Genomic DNA, 16,847 nt, shown 5'->3' with positions numbered 1-16,847 from the left:
GCTATGATGTCTAATAACTTATCCTGAATAAGAGAAGATAAAGTTTTATACAGTTTGTTTAAAAGCTAAGTGTATTATATCTTTTTTTTTTTAATCATGCGCAGACATTTGCCCTGTACAATATGAATTCAGATCATAATAAAAATGACTTTTTCCACTAACAAAAAAAAAGGAAAAAGATGTTTGGGAGTCTGGCTTTTTAATTGAATTTTTCTAAGGTTAAAGAATAACCTTAAAGTTTTAATATTTTATACTTTCTTTAGTTATTTAATAATCTGGTGTTGCTTGTATTCATCTGAATTATCAAACAAAATAAATAATACATGTGTATAATAAATACATATATATATATATAGTAAAGTAATATATGTATCTTTTTATACATATGTATATTTTTCAGAGGACTAACAATATTTCCACCTCATTTTACTGACCATATGTCAAAAAAATGTAACAAGTGAGTACTGTATTTTTTTATTACATCTAAATACACACACATATTGTATATATATATATATATATATATATATATATATATATATATATATATATATATATATATATATTATATTTTTTGTGTTATATATATATAAATATATTTAAGATGTAAATATACAATATTTTTCTTAAATATATACATATATACATAATATACACAGAACAAACTTTTATTTTGAATGTGCTTAATCACGATTAATTGTTTGACAGCACTAATATTATATACACATACACTGTATATATGAAAAATGTTTGTTAGGTGCATACACATTCTTTAAAAACCATAACCAGTTAATTTTTGCTCAGCTAAATACACACATGATCTGGAGGTTTTTAGTAATCTAATACTATAGATACACATGAACAGCTGGAGAGAGAAATGAAAGAAAGGCTTTGTGTGGGGGGTTGGGAAGGTAGATTGAATCAAATTTGAAGTGAAACCGAACATGTTGACTATGGAAACTTTCTCCTCTTCTAGGCCTCCACAGAAGATGTACAAAAGGTCAATACCCTGAAAGAAAAGAAGAAGTTTGCAGTAAACAGCAAACCTTACAAGGCCTAGGAACTGCTCTTGTGCTTACAAATAAGGCAAACATCATAATTGTGCATTATACTTATGTTAAACTTTAGTCTGTTTGTGCCGTTGCCATGAATGATATGTTAAATCATATCTTATTGAGCAAAAGTGTGCTTATACTACTTTAACACTTCTTTAACACTTATCAGCACTCTATAAATAAAATCCGAGAACAGCATAGCAACCACCTATACATGTAGTGTGAATCCATGACACATCATCTTTGGTTTTGTGGTTTGTGGAGGAAGAGGTGAGTGATGAGTACTTCCTGGTTAAAATTAAATGCTATATAAGCACTCGAGATGAAAGCAGAGGTGAAAAAGCATAAGAGGAGCTTCTAAGAAAGAGGAAGGATGGCACAAGAGAACACAGTGTATTAACTAATTTTTAGAAAATGTACTTAGAAGTAAAAATTATAGTCTTGTCTTCGGAAAAAAGGTCAAAAGTATGCTCTTTGCTTGAAACAATGGTGTAAGCTAAACATTCTTGTTTTCTGTTTGAAGAAAGAAGCATACATGTGCATTTTATTCGTATAATATCGTTCAGCTATAATTATTAAGCTATTTTCTTAATCAAATCCATTTATTGCTTTTTTAAAATAGGAATTTTGAAATCTATATGCTTTAGAACATTGAATAAAATAACCCCCAAAAAAAATATATTTTGGAGAAATGAAAAAGTGATATATTTTTGGCGGTAAATAACAATGAATATATTGGTCTTGTGGCTTATCTTGTGGTTTCCTGCACATCTGTGATCACATTCCCTATTTTATATACAGGTTCTCGTACGCCTGGAGTTTTTCCCAAGTGTGTGGTTTTATAAATACTGTGTGCACCAAAATCCCTTTTCTGTCTGGTACTGTATCACCAAACATCTTGGGAATAAGCAATTTCTCAGCACTCATTCTCTTGCTGTCAGCAGCGTGTAGGACCAGAGCAGAATAAGAGGAACGGCTCTGAGTTTCAGTAGTACAAGATAAACACTGGTAGGAAACGCTGCAGAACTTGATTGATGTAGGATACTTGGAACAGGCAACAATATAGTTTGGGGTCAGTAAGGGCTTCTTTTAAATATACTGATTATATTTAGCAAGGGTGCATTAAAGGGTGCATTAAATTGATAAATATAGTATAAGAATAATATTTTACTTAAGTCTGTTGCAGATTTATTTTCAACTTATTCATCAAAAAATCATGAAAACTAAAATATCAAGCATTCAGCAACTGTTTTTAACATTGATAAGTGGGTTCTTTGTCTACTTTCACATCTGATGATATTGGTGTAGATTTAGGCAGAAATATAGAAAACCGTAAACGATTCGCAAACTCTGTATTTTGGGAGTTTAATAGGAGAACCCAATATTACTTTACAGCTTAACAGAGATTTAAGGAAAGGAGGTAAGGGAAAAAATGCGACATGTGACCAGGCAATGGTGCGGTGGGCAACCATTTTCAGTTCAATCAACTAGTTTCAAGCCATTCAGAACATCACTGACTACAAGCCCCGCCAAAGGACAGTGACAATAGCGCATCTTTACCAGATGCACTTAACTACTTCTACTCACGATTTGAGATACAGAACAACACACCTGATACAGAAACTACACACATCTCAAAATGACCAGGTCGGAGAGACTCTGTCTCTCTCCAACGGATGTAAGGAAGACCAATCCAGGATTAACCCACGTGTGCTGAGAGATTGTGCTGCGCAGCTGACGAATGTCCTAACAGATATCTTCAACACCTCACTGAATCAGGCAGTTGTCCCCCTGTGTCTCAAATCCAATTCCATAAGTGGAATAAGTCATCTGTGTCCTGTCTTAATGACTATCATCCCATAGCACTGATCCAATCAAGATGAAGTGCTTTGAGAGGTTAGTCATATCACATCAAGTCCAGTCTCCCACACTCGCTAGACCCATTCCAGTTTGCATACCATCCAAACCGCTCCACGGACAATACCATATCCACCACTCTCTATCCACCTCTTAATCACCTGGAACAGAAAGACTCTTGTAAAAGTGCTGTTCATCGACTTCAGCTCAGCATTCGACACAAAAATCCCACATCAGCCACAAAACCTCCAGCACTACCACACTGACCACAGGTGCTGTGTGCTCAGGCCGCTTCTCTTCTCGCTGCTGACCCACGAATGCACTGCCAAGTCCAGCTCCAACCACATCAACATGTTTGCTGATGACACAACTGTGGTAGGCCTCATCAGCAACAACAATGAAACGAGTGGCACAGCTGGCTGAATGGTGTGGCGCTAACAACCTGTCGTGAGTACCGTGAGAACCCTAATTGTGAGTAAAACAAAAGAGGTAGTAATGGACGTGAGGAAAAACTAAGTCCTCACTGATCATTGATGGCTCAACCGTGAGAGAATCTCACCAGGTCCACCAATATCACATCTCTCAACAAGAAGGGACAACAGCGGCTACACTTTCTCTGCCGGCTAAAAAGGGCAAGTCTCCCTCCACCCATCCTCACCACTTTCTACAGGGGCACCACTAAGAGTGTGCTGACAACCTGCGTCACTGTCTGATATGGGAACTGCAATGCTGCTGACCGCAAGACTCTACAACGAAGGGTGAACACTGCATAAAGATCATCGGTGCCCTCTCTCCCCTTAATCATGGATTTTTTTTTTTGCAGGAAGCTCCATCAAGGCCTCCAGCATCTCAAAGGACCCCACCCACCCCTCCCACAACCTCCATCAGGTAGACAAATCGAGAGTATCAAAGCTCACTCTGTTAGACAGCTTTTTTCCCCAGGCCGTAAGAGATCTTACTTCCGATCTCCTCTGAAACCATGAACACCTCAGCCCCTTCGCCCCCAACTCATCAATAACTGCTGACATTTTTCCTATGTGCATTACAGGTGTATTACAGCTGAGCGGGCTACATAAACCACCTGTAGTAAGGAACTTATCCCACCATATGCAAACTAGACACTTTATGTAAACACTCTCTACTTCAAAGGCACAATAAGATAATATATACTTGAGCTAACTGAGCATTGAACTACAAAAAGTTTGTGTATGTTTACTCAACTAGGTATAGTAATTATAGTATTTATAGTATATGTAAAGATGGTAAACTGTTGTGTAGCTCTATTGTTTTTTTAAACCAGTACGTAGCACCGTGGTCCTGCGAGACACAATCTCATTTCACTATATGGTTACACATGTAACAGAATGACAATAAAGCTCGACTTGCATTATAATCACTCCCCCATCTAGGTTCCCTTCAGTTACAGAGACTCAAACCCAATACCTTTAACCTAAGGACACAGCTGAATGAGAGAGATTTTGGCATGTTCTCTCTGTTGCAATTTCCTGTTCATATCCTGTTCTGCCTGTGTACTGTTAGTTGGTGTCTACCATAATATAGCAGCAGAAACAGCAGAACCGAATCTATGCTTCAAATAAAGATTCAGCTGAACCTTTCTATATTTATATCAATCACGAATTTAAAAAACAATCCTTCAAAAAAGCAACAAAATGTTTACATTTGATACATTTCTTTCAAATGACTAGATTTAAGGAAAATAAAACATTATAAGGTCATTGGTGGTTATGTTTCTTTAGCTATTTGTCTTTTTTTTTTAATTGTGCTTAATTGCATGTAATGTGCACTTGTAGTGCTACCACTTGCTAACAATATTAATCAAATAAAAGGCCATTTTAAGTCTACTTAAAAAGAGAACGCACTCGCAGTTAAGCTTCTCAAAACGGTGCAGACGGAAATGGAAAGTTCTGCAATGGGTGATCTACTGACATGGCACAAATTAAAGAACAGAAATGCAGTTAGATCATTTCCATAATGACAAACTATTTAAATCAGCGTAGAGTCGCAAACAAGCCAAGCAGACAAGATGCATGAAATAATGGGTTAAGACATGGATTTTTGACATTAAATAATGGTGCAAATACCACAAACATTAGCAAATTGATATATTTAAATACCCTCCTCCCATAAGAATTTCACAAATACATCTGCAACTGCTAAGTTGTAATACATTTAGCCATGAAAATGACTGTTAATTTTGCTAATGCTATTTTTTCACAGCACGTCTTACAGTACATTCTGACACTGGTGTAAGCTCTTAATAAATCTGGCCCACAGTGTGTTCAAGCCACGTTAAAATGATTAGAATTATAAGCTGTTCGGACAAGAAAGAGAAACGAAGACGCCATCGATACAAACGGACGAAGCAGTACAGACATAAACAATCACTTCAAAACATCACAGATTTAGTCTGTGGGAAAATGTTTTGAAGGACGGAAGCTGCTTCTGAGAAAGGTCAATAATAACTCCACAGAATTCACGAAAATAAAGTCTTTCACAAAAAAGAAGAAGAACTGCAACAGCGTAATCTAGTAAAAGTAACAAGCTGTAGGCTAATATGTAAGCTACGGCATGGCTTGATGTATTTAACTTTTGCATACAACCTCTGACATTTCTATGGGTGGAAAAAGTGGGTCTTCAGGTTAACCGCAAACTTGATCACATGATCAAATGTGTAAAACTGCCTACTAACACTATATATGTATCGTGGTTGGACTATATGAGCTAAATGATGGTGTTCGTTTACGAAAAATATTTATTAAGCCAAAGAATTTTCAAACAATTTCAAAACAGCACAATGCAAGTTAATGTTACAAATATTTGGTAGAATACTTTCAGTCAAGTTTACATTATTTAGAAAAACAAGATCCAAATTTTAACAAAGTATGTAACAAACATGATTAGTTTACCACACAGTACAACTGTGTGCATTTCTTTACATTTTGAACACACATTTGCTTTCATATAGAGGACGATGAACCTGAAAGTACTGTTGAGTCCATAATAAGTGCAATTGCTTATGCAATTGAAATAGTGATGGGGCCGAGTAGTAATAGTGTTAGGGGTTGAAGAAGTGGTGAACCTGCGCATTTACGTGGATAACTCATCGAGACATCCCAACTTAACTTTGTGTGCATTTGCTAAAGAAGAGACGAAAGAAAGTTCAATTTAGTACTCGCCTGCTGTCTGCCTGCTTTTGTCCTCCTTTTATAAACTTTATCTTTAATTTCTAAACTGACAAGGGTTAGAACACTTGAGGATGATAAGCTTAATTGAGGAAACGGCTTCGATCATTCAGACAGGTTATGAAATTACAGAAGGAAGCTAACTGTATTCGCAGGTGAACATTAATTATGTTACATACAACTTAAGTCAGTGCAAACGCAAATGTGTCTGAATGGTCTGACATAACAATAATATGCAACATGAATGATGTTGTATGAAATGTGGTTGCATCCCGCATTATAAAAACAATGTTTTGTTTTAAATGTTTTTAACAGTTTGAGGTTTAATATTCATCCAATTTATTGTGTAAGCCAAAATGTCTGTGTGTTAAAGTGCTTCACTTCCACTATAAAGGTACCAATTCACGTAACATCAATTGGTACCAAATTTTTTCGCATATGTTACACAGACACAGGGAGACCATGTGACACGGTGTCACCCCTTGAAACTTTTTAAAACACAACACACAGGGCAAACCTAAAATAAAATATCATATTTAAGACTTTATGAAACATAATCTCTAGCTTCCGCTAGAGAAAGTGCCATTTTAGCAGGTGATGTAGGACAAACTGGTGTGAATATGCTAGTCTTGCGAAAACCAGGTTTTATTTACAGCAAAGGAAAGCCAGTCTCCTCTTGATTTATATCAAAATCTGTATTTTGTACTGCTTAATCATGAGTGGGTTTTGTTTCGCTCTCTCCTCTGCACTTTCACTTTCTTCATTTCTCACTAGAGCTTATGCTACGTCTAGGTCCTCTATCATGTATGACAGTTAACGAAAACTAGAGATAAATTTTCATATACAAACGCACCCTTATCACAAACGCCTTTATTCAACCCCTGGAAGCTATCTGGACTACTTTTTATGATGGATCGATGCGCTTTTTGGGCCTCAAAATCTCGACCCCCGTTCACTGCCATTATGAAGCTTGTAAAAGCCAGGACATTGTTTAACATGCAACTGAATTCATCTAAAAGTAGAAAGTCATATACACCTAGGACGGCTTGAGAACGAGTAATAATGAGAATATTTCATTTTTGGGTGGACTATCCCTTTAAGAACTTCACAATGACCAGTATCTCTAACAAATCTCTTACTTCATACGATGTTTTTTTATCGATCACATAACACATAGCACATCGTAGTGTACCATATGGGATTGTCTTCTCCGTGAAAGAAAATATGCTCTTGTCTTAATGAGGTATCAAAGCACTTTTTTGCCTACTGTACAATGTTGAGTAGTCCTCGTTTATTTTTAGCGATACTGATATTGACAACAACATCGGTTTTAAATATGATGAAAGAAGAAAGGCATTTTTCTTCCACAATGCATGTAAAGCTGCAACTTCAAAGAATCAATCAACAGGTATACAACAGAGCTATACAAATGGGTGCCATTGTTGGGAGGTCTGGGACATTAGCCTACTTGTTCACTTGTCCCATGTGTGAATCTAGCCCAAAGGAACACAGCTAGAAGATATTGTTTGAGCGAATGTAATTTTGGACAACGTCAGGACAATGTTAACGTTAAATCTGTCAAACATTCCTCATGAATACAGGTTAAAGGTCATTTCGGCAAATGCATTTCAGGAAGTAACACTAAGTATTGTTAACCTAAAACAATACTGGAAAAAAAAACGTGTTAGAAACTGCATGAGTGAGAAAATATCAACATCGAAAGCGTATGTTAAAGAACATCTCCTTGACACACCTTCATGACAATGCGTAAACAGGAAGTCACACGTACAAATGCATCATCAGTTTTAAACAGCAGAGTTTAAAAGTATTCAGTATTCAGAGTTACACACACACACACACACACACACACACACACATATATATATATATATATATATATATATAATATTATAATATTAATTAAATAAATAGAATTTTTTTTTAAACCCCTCCTCAAATTAATGTTTAAAATGTTGCATTATTAACTTTATCTGAATGACTTATGTGTAACATTACTAATGATAATAATTGAACTGGGCTCAGCAAAACACATGAAAACACTTAAATAAAGATTCTGTGAACAGAAAGAGTTAATCAACAATACACTGATATCATGGAGCCAATTTTGGTATTCTCGCAACTTTTTTCTCCCACTCCCTCCCTCTCTGTGTCAAAGTAGGGGGCTGGACTGACAAAACTCTTTCAGACACTTCAGGCTTGTTCAGCGTTACAGTCAGCAAGAGACACACAAGACCTAGTCTGAGAGCAAGACTGAGAAGAAGAGGGAATCAAAAATAAATCATTTTTATGTTTCGTTATTTGTTTTTTTTGATGGATGATAAGGGACAAATTTAGATAGTTTTTCCAAAGAAACAACGATAGTTGGATAGGAGCCTGAAGAAGAACTTCTGAAGAGCCTCAAAAACTTGTATGGAATTTCTCAGGATCAAATCATAAGCTACTTTCATCATTTACGTGTCCTTTTGCAAGTTTCTTTGACTCTTTGACCATGAGGCACAAGTATCTGCTGATTCTAGGTGAGTCATGCTTCACATTTCTTCAGGGTCGAAGTTTCCACTGATGAATGTAGAGACAGATGTTTGTATGGAGCCACTGTTTGGTTTTGCTAAATGAAACGTTGCCCTGCCAACAACCGCATAATCGCTGCGGTTTCAAAAATAGAGAAACAGTAAACGGGCATGAAAGGAAACTGCCACAGATCGGAAAATCTGATGTCACAATGGGGTCATTTTTATCTGAAGCAGGGACTGTGAGCTCCAGCAATCTGGAAAGCACCAACTGAATGTGACTGATAAATAGGAAAGTAACACAAAATCTACTTTTACTGCTTTCTGAGTCTCAAAACATTCGGTTGAAGTGTGAAATGTGAAATAAAATGAAATGAAAGATGTGATTTTGGGAAAAGATGCGAATTCATTAATTCATCATCTAAAGACACGGCGACAGTATAACTGTATGATCAAAATATTGAGTTCTTATGATATTGTGAGAAAATGACAAAGAGTTCAAAGAGTTAAAGAGGAGGTTCACTGAATAACGAAGATTCTGTCAACATTCTCTCATTGTCGCTGCATACCTTTATGGCTTTATTTCTTCTGGGAGCGCAAAAGAAGTTATTTGGAAAATTGCCGATAAAAAAAACAATTTCATAACCCTTGGCAAAAACACATTTCAGAATTTCCTTTTGTATGTTCCACACCAGAAAGTAAGTCATACAGGTTTGTATGACAGAGGTTTCATTTTGGGGTGAGCTATCCCTTTAAAGCGTGATGTTATGCGGCTTTGATTTTGACAATGGCAAATATTGGAGGAAAGCAAATCAGGACAGGAAATCCAAGGTGTTTTCATTGGTCCGCAGCAGAGAGGCCCAGGCCGATGGGACAATGGCATCAAACCCAGGGAAAACTATGAAGAGCTAAAAAATAACTGTTACATAAACCTACTGTAAAACCGAAAAATCTAACAACAAAGTCATAAAAATACTGTTTACTTGGTGCTTGGTTGCAAAATAATCGGCAAGACCACATCTTAGGTTATGGCTTAGTCATCAGTGCGGTTGTAGAAATTGTTACAGCACCTTTTAACAGTGTTCTGGCTAACTGAGCCTGTGGTCAGAGCATGTGACAGTATGTGTAGCCCTGCACTGTGCCGCACCCATAGCTCTCCAGCGTGCGCTTCCTGACTCGCCATCATCTCACTGCAACTGTCATCAACAACGAGTGGAAACACAAGCAGAAATATTCTTTTATTTGACACAACTTTGTTTTCTAAAACTGTCAGTCCCAAAAAAATGAATGCCAAGTAAGCCGTTATAAGCAGTAAATCATTTTGGTTCGTTTTAGCTTGTCTTGTTTATGAGATTAGGATGGGTAAAAATGTGGCTCAGTTTGCCATGCGTGATTCAGTGTTCAACAATGTTATTTCATTACGTAACTACTTTAGTCGAACTGAAAGTTAATTTCTGAATGCCATTGTTTTGACCTTTGATAAGTCCTAAAACTATTTGCAAGTTGACATTAAAAAAGTCCCATATTATGAATGTGGTATCAGACTTATGTGCATCGAACCACACCAAACAGACTAAACCTGTAGTAACGGACTGTTTATTTTCTGTTTATAGTTCTTCTGTTAGCTTTGACAGAGAACATCCTGATGCGAGACTGCAAACCTGGAGAGAAAAGAAAGAGTGGAAAGTGTATAGGTACGAATAAAAAAAATCAAATGTACATCATACATTCATACATTGTATTGATGTTGTATAGATGGAAGTTACGCTGCAGAAAAGCGCAGTGGTCCTTCAAACTTTTTCTTTCGTTGCTGCAGATGACGATGAGTGTGAGTCTATTCCAGACATTTGTGGAAAACATGCAACATGCTTCAACACTATTGGCAGCTACTTCTGTCAATGTGATAAAGGATTCACACCGACTCATAATTTCACACAAGATGATTCGATTAATTGCCAAGGTAAAGAGAGCTTGATATGATAAATCTCATATGATATATTTGCAGCAGAGAAATCATCTGACTATCTCTTCGTCTCATTTCAGACATCAATGAATGTGTGAATACCAGCGCTGCTTGTGGTCCAAATACAAAATGTGCCAATTATGAAGGAGGTTATAATTGCACGTGTTTAACTGGCTACATTTCCAGCAATAGAACGTTTAATGCAGCAGAAAGAGATCGGTGTATTGGTAAGAAACTATTAAACATAATACATTTATTGGCCACCTAGTGCTTCTGGTTTTGCTTAATGACGCAGATTTTACACTGGACAAGGTTGGGATTAAACACCTAAGACCTACATTTTATTAACTTTTTTTTTTTATGATTAGTTTTAAGTAGCTACATATGTCATGAATTTCATGCTTTTCATGTCTCTTCCGCGCTAATTCAAAGCACAAAATGTGATTTATTAGTGGTGGGTATTTTTCAGTGATGCAGTTTACATGAATTCACCAGTAGATGGCGACAAGTATCAATAATTAGTGAATCACTGAATCATTTAATCAATTTTTTTTTCAAAATCATGAATTCAATCAGGAACATGTCACACCTGTTAGTTTCTCAGAAGCACTGTGGCTTTGTTTAAAAATATTTCGTCACTCAGATGACAATTTCAAACAAGTTCACTTGAATACACGCCAAGGTAAAGAGAGCTATAAATGAGAAATGATGAATCTCATATTATTTCTGTACTGCACTGAAAACATCTGACTATGTCTTCGTCTCATTTCAGACATCGATGAATGCGTGGATGGCAGCACTGATTGTGGTCCAAATACAGAATGTGTCAATTATGAAGGAGGTTATAATTGCACGTGTGCACCTGGCTACATTTCCAGCAATAAAAAGAGATATTTAATCCAACAGAAGAAGTTTGGTGTATTGGTAATTTAGCCTATGTATTTTTTGGCTATGTACTTAATTTGTCTAATGTGAGAATTATTTTTAGTTGAGTTTGTTTATTGTCTGTCCCTAAATTACAGACAGAGATGAATGTAAGGATTCCACTTTCTGTGGAAAACATGCCACATGTCATAACACTCTCGGCAATTACTACTGTTCCTGTGATGCTGGATTCAGACTTAAATCAGGACAAACTAACTTCACTGATACTGATCAGTGAAGTCTGCGAGAGTGAGTCCTTTAAAACCAGTCAAGTTCACAACTTTCGCTTTATTTTTGATAAGACCTTCTCCAAAATGCTGTTCTGATCTTGTTGAAGGTGTATGTGACATTGATGAATCTATATGTGGAGGAGGAGTCTGCAAAAACGGCAAAGATGGTCACGAATGTGCGTGCAACTCAGGATTCACCAACTATGGTCACAAACAAATGAAATGCACAGGTTAGAGTTCTTCATCAAAAGTTCATTTTGATTCCTAAACATCTCTTTAATGTTATGCTTTCCCAAAATTCGTAACACAAAACAGCTGCGTGCATTTGCACCAAACATTTCCGGCTACCGCTTTTCAAGTGTAATATTATTGATTATTTTTCAGCTGATCTGTCTTGCAAACACAATAAGAATATCATCTGGATCACCTAATCCCAGCCATATCTTCTCTCATGCGATATTGATAGTTATATAGTGTCTTTTTGTTTTGTTTTTAGAGCTTAAGTGCGACAGCAACACATCCCAGGTACTGCGTAACATTTACTATTACTGAAAAAGAATATTGCAATCATTAATAATGACCAGAATGCTGATCTCTTTTGTGTAGGCATCTCCAGAGCTCACAAAACTTGCTTCGCTGATGACAAACAGATGTCTGGCACTGAGTCAGAGCAGGTCTGTCAACGAGACACAAGTGAACGGAGAACAATTTCTGCAGGTGATCAATCAGTCTAATTTGTAAATCAGTTTTATTCCAAAAAATATCCCCGTTAAAAAAACCACTTAAATTGAAAGATTGTTATTCAAACACTTTTACAACTTTTATAGAATCATTTTTGCAGATGATATAATATTTGTTGAACAAAGTGCCACTCAAAGCGAGTACACTTTCTTAACGCGCAGAAGCAAAAAGCGCGCCGTCTAAATCGCCGCTTTAAAATGAATTTCGATAAGATTTCATGCCGGTACACTGCTTCTTGGTGTGTTGTCATCAACTAGCTGAAATGAGTGCTTATACTTAAACATAATCTTAACCCACATCTCTCTCGATGCATACAGGAGTTCATAAATGCTCTAGATGATCTGCTTCTCGGTGGCTTCAGTGGTGATAATGCTAAAGCCTCAGCGTTGTTTAGCATCCTGGAAAGCATGCTAAAACTGATAGGACCTCAGCTGTCACAAAATCAGACTGAGAAATCAAGCGCTACAACTGGTAAAACGAAATATTGCATGTGCTTATCCCACATCCGCTTCACTGAATTTTATTCTTACATTTGTAATATGGTTTGTCTTTTCCAGAAGTGAAGATGTTGCTGGAGAGGGGCGATTCTCCACAAAGGGTGATTTCATGGTGTCCACCAATGACGTAGAGTTTACATCCCACTGGGACACAGCAACAGGAAATAATCACCTTGGTATGTATTCCATATCTCATTTACAGAAACAAAAAAAGGAAGCTCTTCACTTGATTTTTGGACGTGTCTTTCTGCATCAAACAGGCTTCACGACTGCAGCTCTCCTCAGCTACAAAAGTCTGCATGAATCACTCAACCGCTGGTTTGACCACTTAAAGAAACAGCAAAAGCAAACTTTCAAAATCAATTCAAAAGTGGTAACTGCCACTGTTAGCAACGAAGACACGGGCGAACTAGAGAAACCAGTAAAGCTCACGTTTTCTCATTTGGAGGTATGGAACAATTTGCGCAAAACGCGTTACACCCATGTGATGCATTATTAATTGACACTGATATTCTGCGCGTGCATTTCCCTTCAGAAAAAGAACGAAAACCATATCTGTGTGTTTTGGGATCCTGAACTGGAAGGGGGCGCGTGGTCAGAACGTGGCTGCAAAACGTTGACATCCAGCGCCCATCAGACCGTCTGCTCCTGTTCCCACCTCAGCAGTTTTGCTGTGCTTATGGCTCTCTATGACATTGGGGTTTGTATTCTTCACTTTTGTAACCAAATTAAAGAACAACGGATGCAACATCAAAGTGCACTGAAAATACCTGGGGGACAAAAGAATAAGAGCAGCAAAAAGTTTGACCTGGCACTGCATGATTCATTATTTCCCCAAACAAATAACATGGCTTGGCAAATGATATGTTCGGATAATGTGTTCTGGCATTCGTAATAAATTAATACGTATGGAAACAATATCCCTCCCTTTTACCACACGCTCTGTTCTCTGCGGTTGCACCGATTTCAAGTGACAAAAAAATTTAAGGCATGCTTTTTTTGGGCATTGATTAATGGCGCAAATACCAATCATTTGATGAGAGCAAATGTTGGTAAATCTCTTTGCGTGAATCATTTGGATATTCTCCTTTCAGTTGCAATTTATCCCTGCGCATCTTTAGCAGGTTAAATTCTAGAGTACTATTTTAACACCAAAAACTTGCCCTATGTGTGCAAATGTCTTACAGGCATGAATTATATAACCTTTTAGCCTTTTCCAATGTCCTGTGCATTTACTTCTATGACAGTTAACAAAAAAAACTTGAAAGTTGCAACACGTGCATTTTTGTATAAATACATGTTTTTTGTATAAATACATGTTTTCAAATGCTTAAAATTAGTATTGCAGTGATTCAATACTTATTGTAGATTATTATAATTTATGAATGTTCAACATTGGCATCATCAGGTTCCTTTATGTGCAAACGCTGCTTGCAAAGTCACCGACCCATAACCTAAACTTTCAGAAGCAGGATAGTCGCACTGGATTGCGCGCAAGGGTCAAAGGTCAAACCCAGAATAATTCCAATGGCACGTGCAATGCAACAGAGGATTAAAATGCATGCTGCAAACGAGAGTAAATACTTACAAGTACAATTGCTATTTAAAATCTGTTAAGCAGAATCTTGACTTTCTCTCTCAACTAGGATGTGTATGAGCTTCGCCTGGTCACATTGATTGGACTGCCGCTGTCTCTGATCTGCTTCTTCATCTGCATTGTCACGTTTTACTTGTGCGATCCATCCAGAGCACGCGCGCAACACCATCCACCTGCACCTCTGCATCAGCCTCTTCATCGCCTACTTTGTGTTCCTCGTGGGCATCACCCGCACAGAGAATAAGGTGAACCGCGGCTTCACACGCGCGCTCATAGTTCTGGGCTGGATTGTCTCGGTGTGATAACATGGAGCGTTCACTTCCTGTCCTTCAGGTGGGCTGCTCAGTCGTTGCAGGCATTCAGCACTACTTCTTCCTGGCTTCCTTCTGCTGGATGTGTGTCTGGAGGGAGTGCAGCTCTTCCGCATGGTAGTGCTGGTCTTCAACACGACGCTGAGACCTATCTATATGTTTGCCGCTGGTTCACGGAGTTCCTGTTGTTATCGTTGCCATTTCGGCCTCAGTGAACATAGGCGGATATGGTACCGACAAATAGTGAGCATTAAGCATTCCTGATATCTTTGAGGATGCTAATTAGGTTTGTTTGTGATGGTATTAAGATGTTTTTTTCTTTATCAACTGTAGCTGTTGGCTCAACACCGAAGATGGCTTCATATGGAGCTTTTATGGGCCAGTTTGTCTCATAATTATTGTAAGTATCTCTTAAAATGGTCCGTTGTCACAAATAGATTAGAGAATTTTATCTGAAAGTCAAGGCAATGACGGACGGCCAAAGTAAATATAATATTAAATATTTTATTTCATAAAAATAAGCATTTGATTAATAAAATGGGTAAATGGCCAATAGAATGATATAAAATGCATCGCATAAGCTAAAGATTTCAAAACTTTTAAAGATTTGCAAAAATAAAACCCATTGCAAATTGACATTTGCATTAATCAATGTTAATCAATCTATAATGGAAATGCACATACTAATGTGTTTCCATTAGGTGTGTATTTACAATTTGCAATTTAAATTTGCACAGTTTGAAGGTTAATGAAATGCTAATGTTTAGTATCTTAAAATGTATGTCACAGTTCTTAGGAATGTTACATTTTATCCAGTGAGAATTGTTTTATTAAAATTTAAGTCGTGCTCTATAAAAGTGTAACATGTAACCGTTTACATTAACTTAACATTAACTAACTGTATGTTCATTTAGCAATTTGAAATAATTTAATGATTTAAAAAAAAAAAGGTAATTAACAATAAAACCAAATTTCAGATAATATAATTTTTCAGGGCAGGTAACCTACTTATCCATCGTTTCTCTTATGTATTAGTGATGAAATACACTGTAATAAGTAGTTCTCAAACAAAAACCACGAATTTGTTCCCGAAATACCACAGTTTATGCTATTAAAGGAAAGTGCCGCATTACCAACAATAGCAAATCTCTCAGAAGAAATTTTCAGAATGAAAGAAACTGTTTAAACGTTACTCCTTTGCCTGTGCGTTTCAGGTTAATGTATTCTTCTTCCTCATAACAATATGGAAGCTGGCAGAAAAGTTTTCCTCCTCAACCCAGACTTAGACAGTCTACACAAAATCAAGTAAGACGCGTTGTTAAACCATACATATGCACTGCTTATCGAAGTCTGGAATAATTAGGCTTTGTTCGTGTTTTTGAACGGCATCTCTTATGCATTTATGGTTTTAGTAGCCCTTTTGAGCTTTCAAATCTCTATCTCCGCCTACAGGGCATTTACGGTGACTGCAATCGCTCAGCTGTGTATTCTTGGCATCATGTGGGTGTTCGGCTGTTTTCAGTTTAATGAAAACACTCTGGCAATGTCGTACATCTTCACCATACTGAGCAGCCTGCAGGGGTGCTGATGTTCATCATGCACTGCTGGCTCTCGAAACCAGTGAGTCCCGTTCCTTCCGTTACGAAGATTAGCGAGGAAAAAATGATAGAACAAGCTTTCGCGAAATATTAACAGGGACAGGGAATGATGAACAATGAACGTTGAAACAGGACGGGAAATAATAAATATTCAGTTCATTTATGACAGCAGATATTTAGCGAGAGTTTTAATTATGTGTAAATGTTACATTAATATACTGAATAACGTGTATTATTATATTAGTAATTTATAAACTGTATTGTAGTCAAAAACGCAGTCAATAGAGCTTAGTTATGTCACAGCCGTTATATGATTTATTATTTGCTATTCAATATTAAGGGG

The 16,847-nt window shown here is 36.9% G+C and overlaps 1 pseudogene; it reads left to right on the top strand.

Annotated features, from left to right (window-relative positions):
- Positions 1-8,311: 8,311 nt before the first annotated feature.
- LOC122352403 overlaps positions 8,312-16,847 on the top strand; it is a 9,838-nt pseudogene continuing 1,302 nt past the window's right edge.

This window comes from Puntigrus tetrazona, chromosome 10 (assembly GCF_018831695.1).
Source record: "Puntigrus tetrazona isolate hp1 chromosome 10, ASM1883169v1, whole genome shotgun sequence".
Lineage (NCBI taxonomy): Eukaryota > Metazoa > Chordata > Actinopteri > Cypriniformes > Cyprinidae > Puntigrus > Puntigrus tetrazona.
The sequence above is the reverse complement of the archived record's forward strand: the minus strand, read 5'-3'. Positions and strand labels throughout refer to the sequence as shown.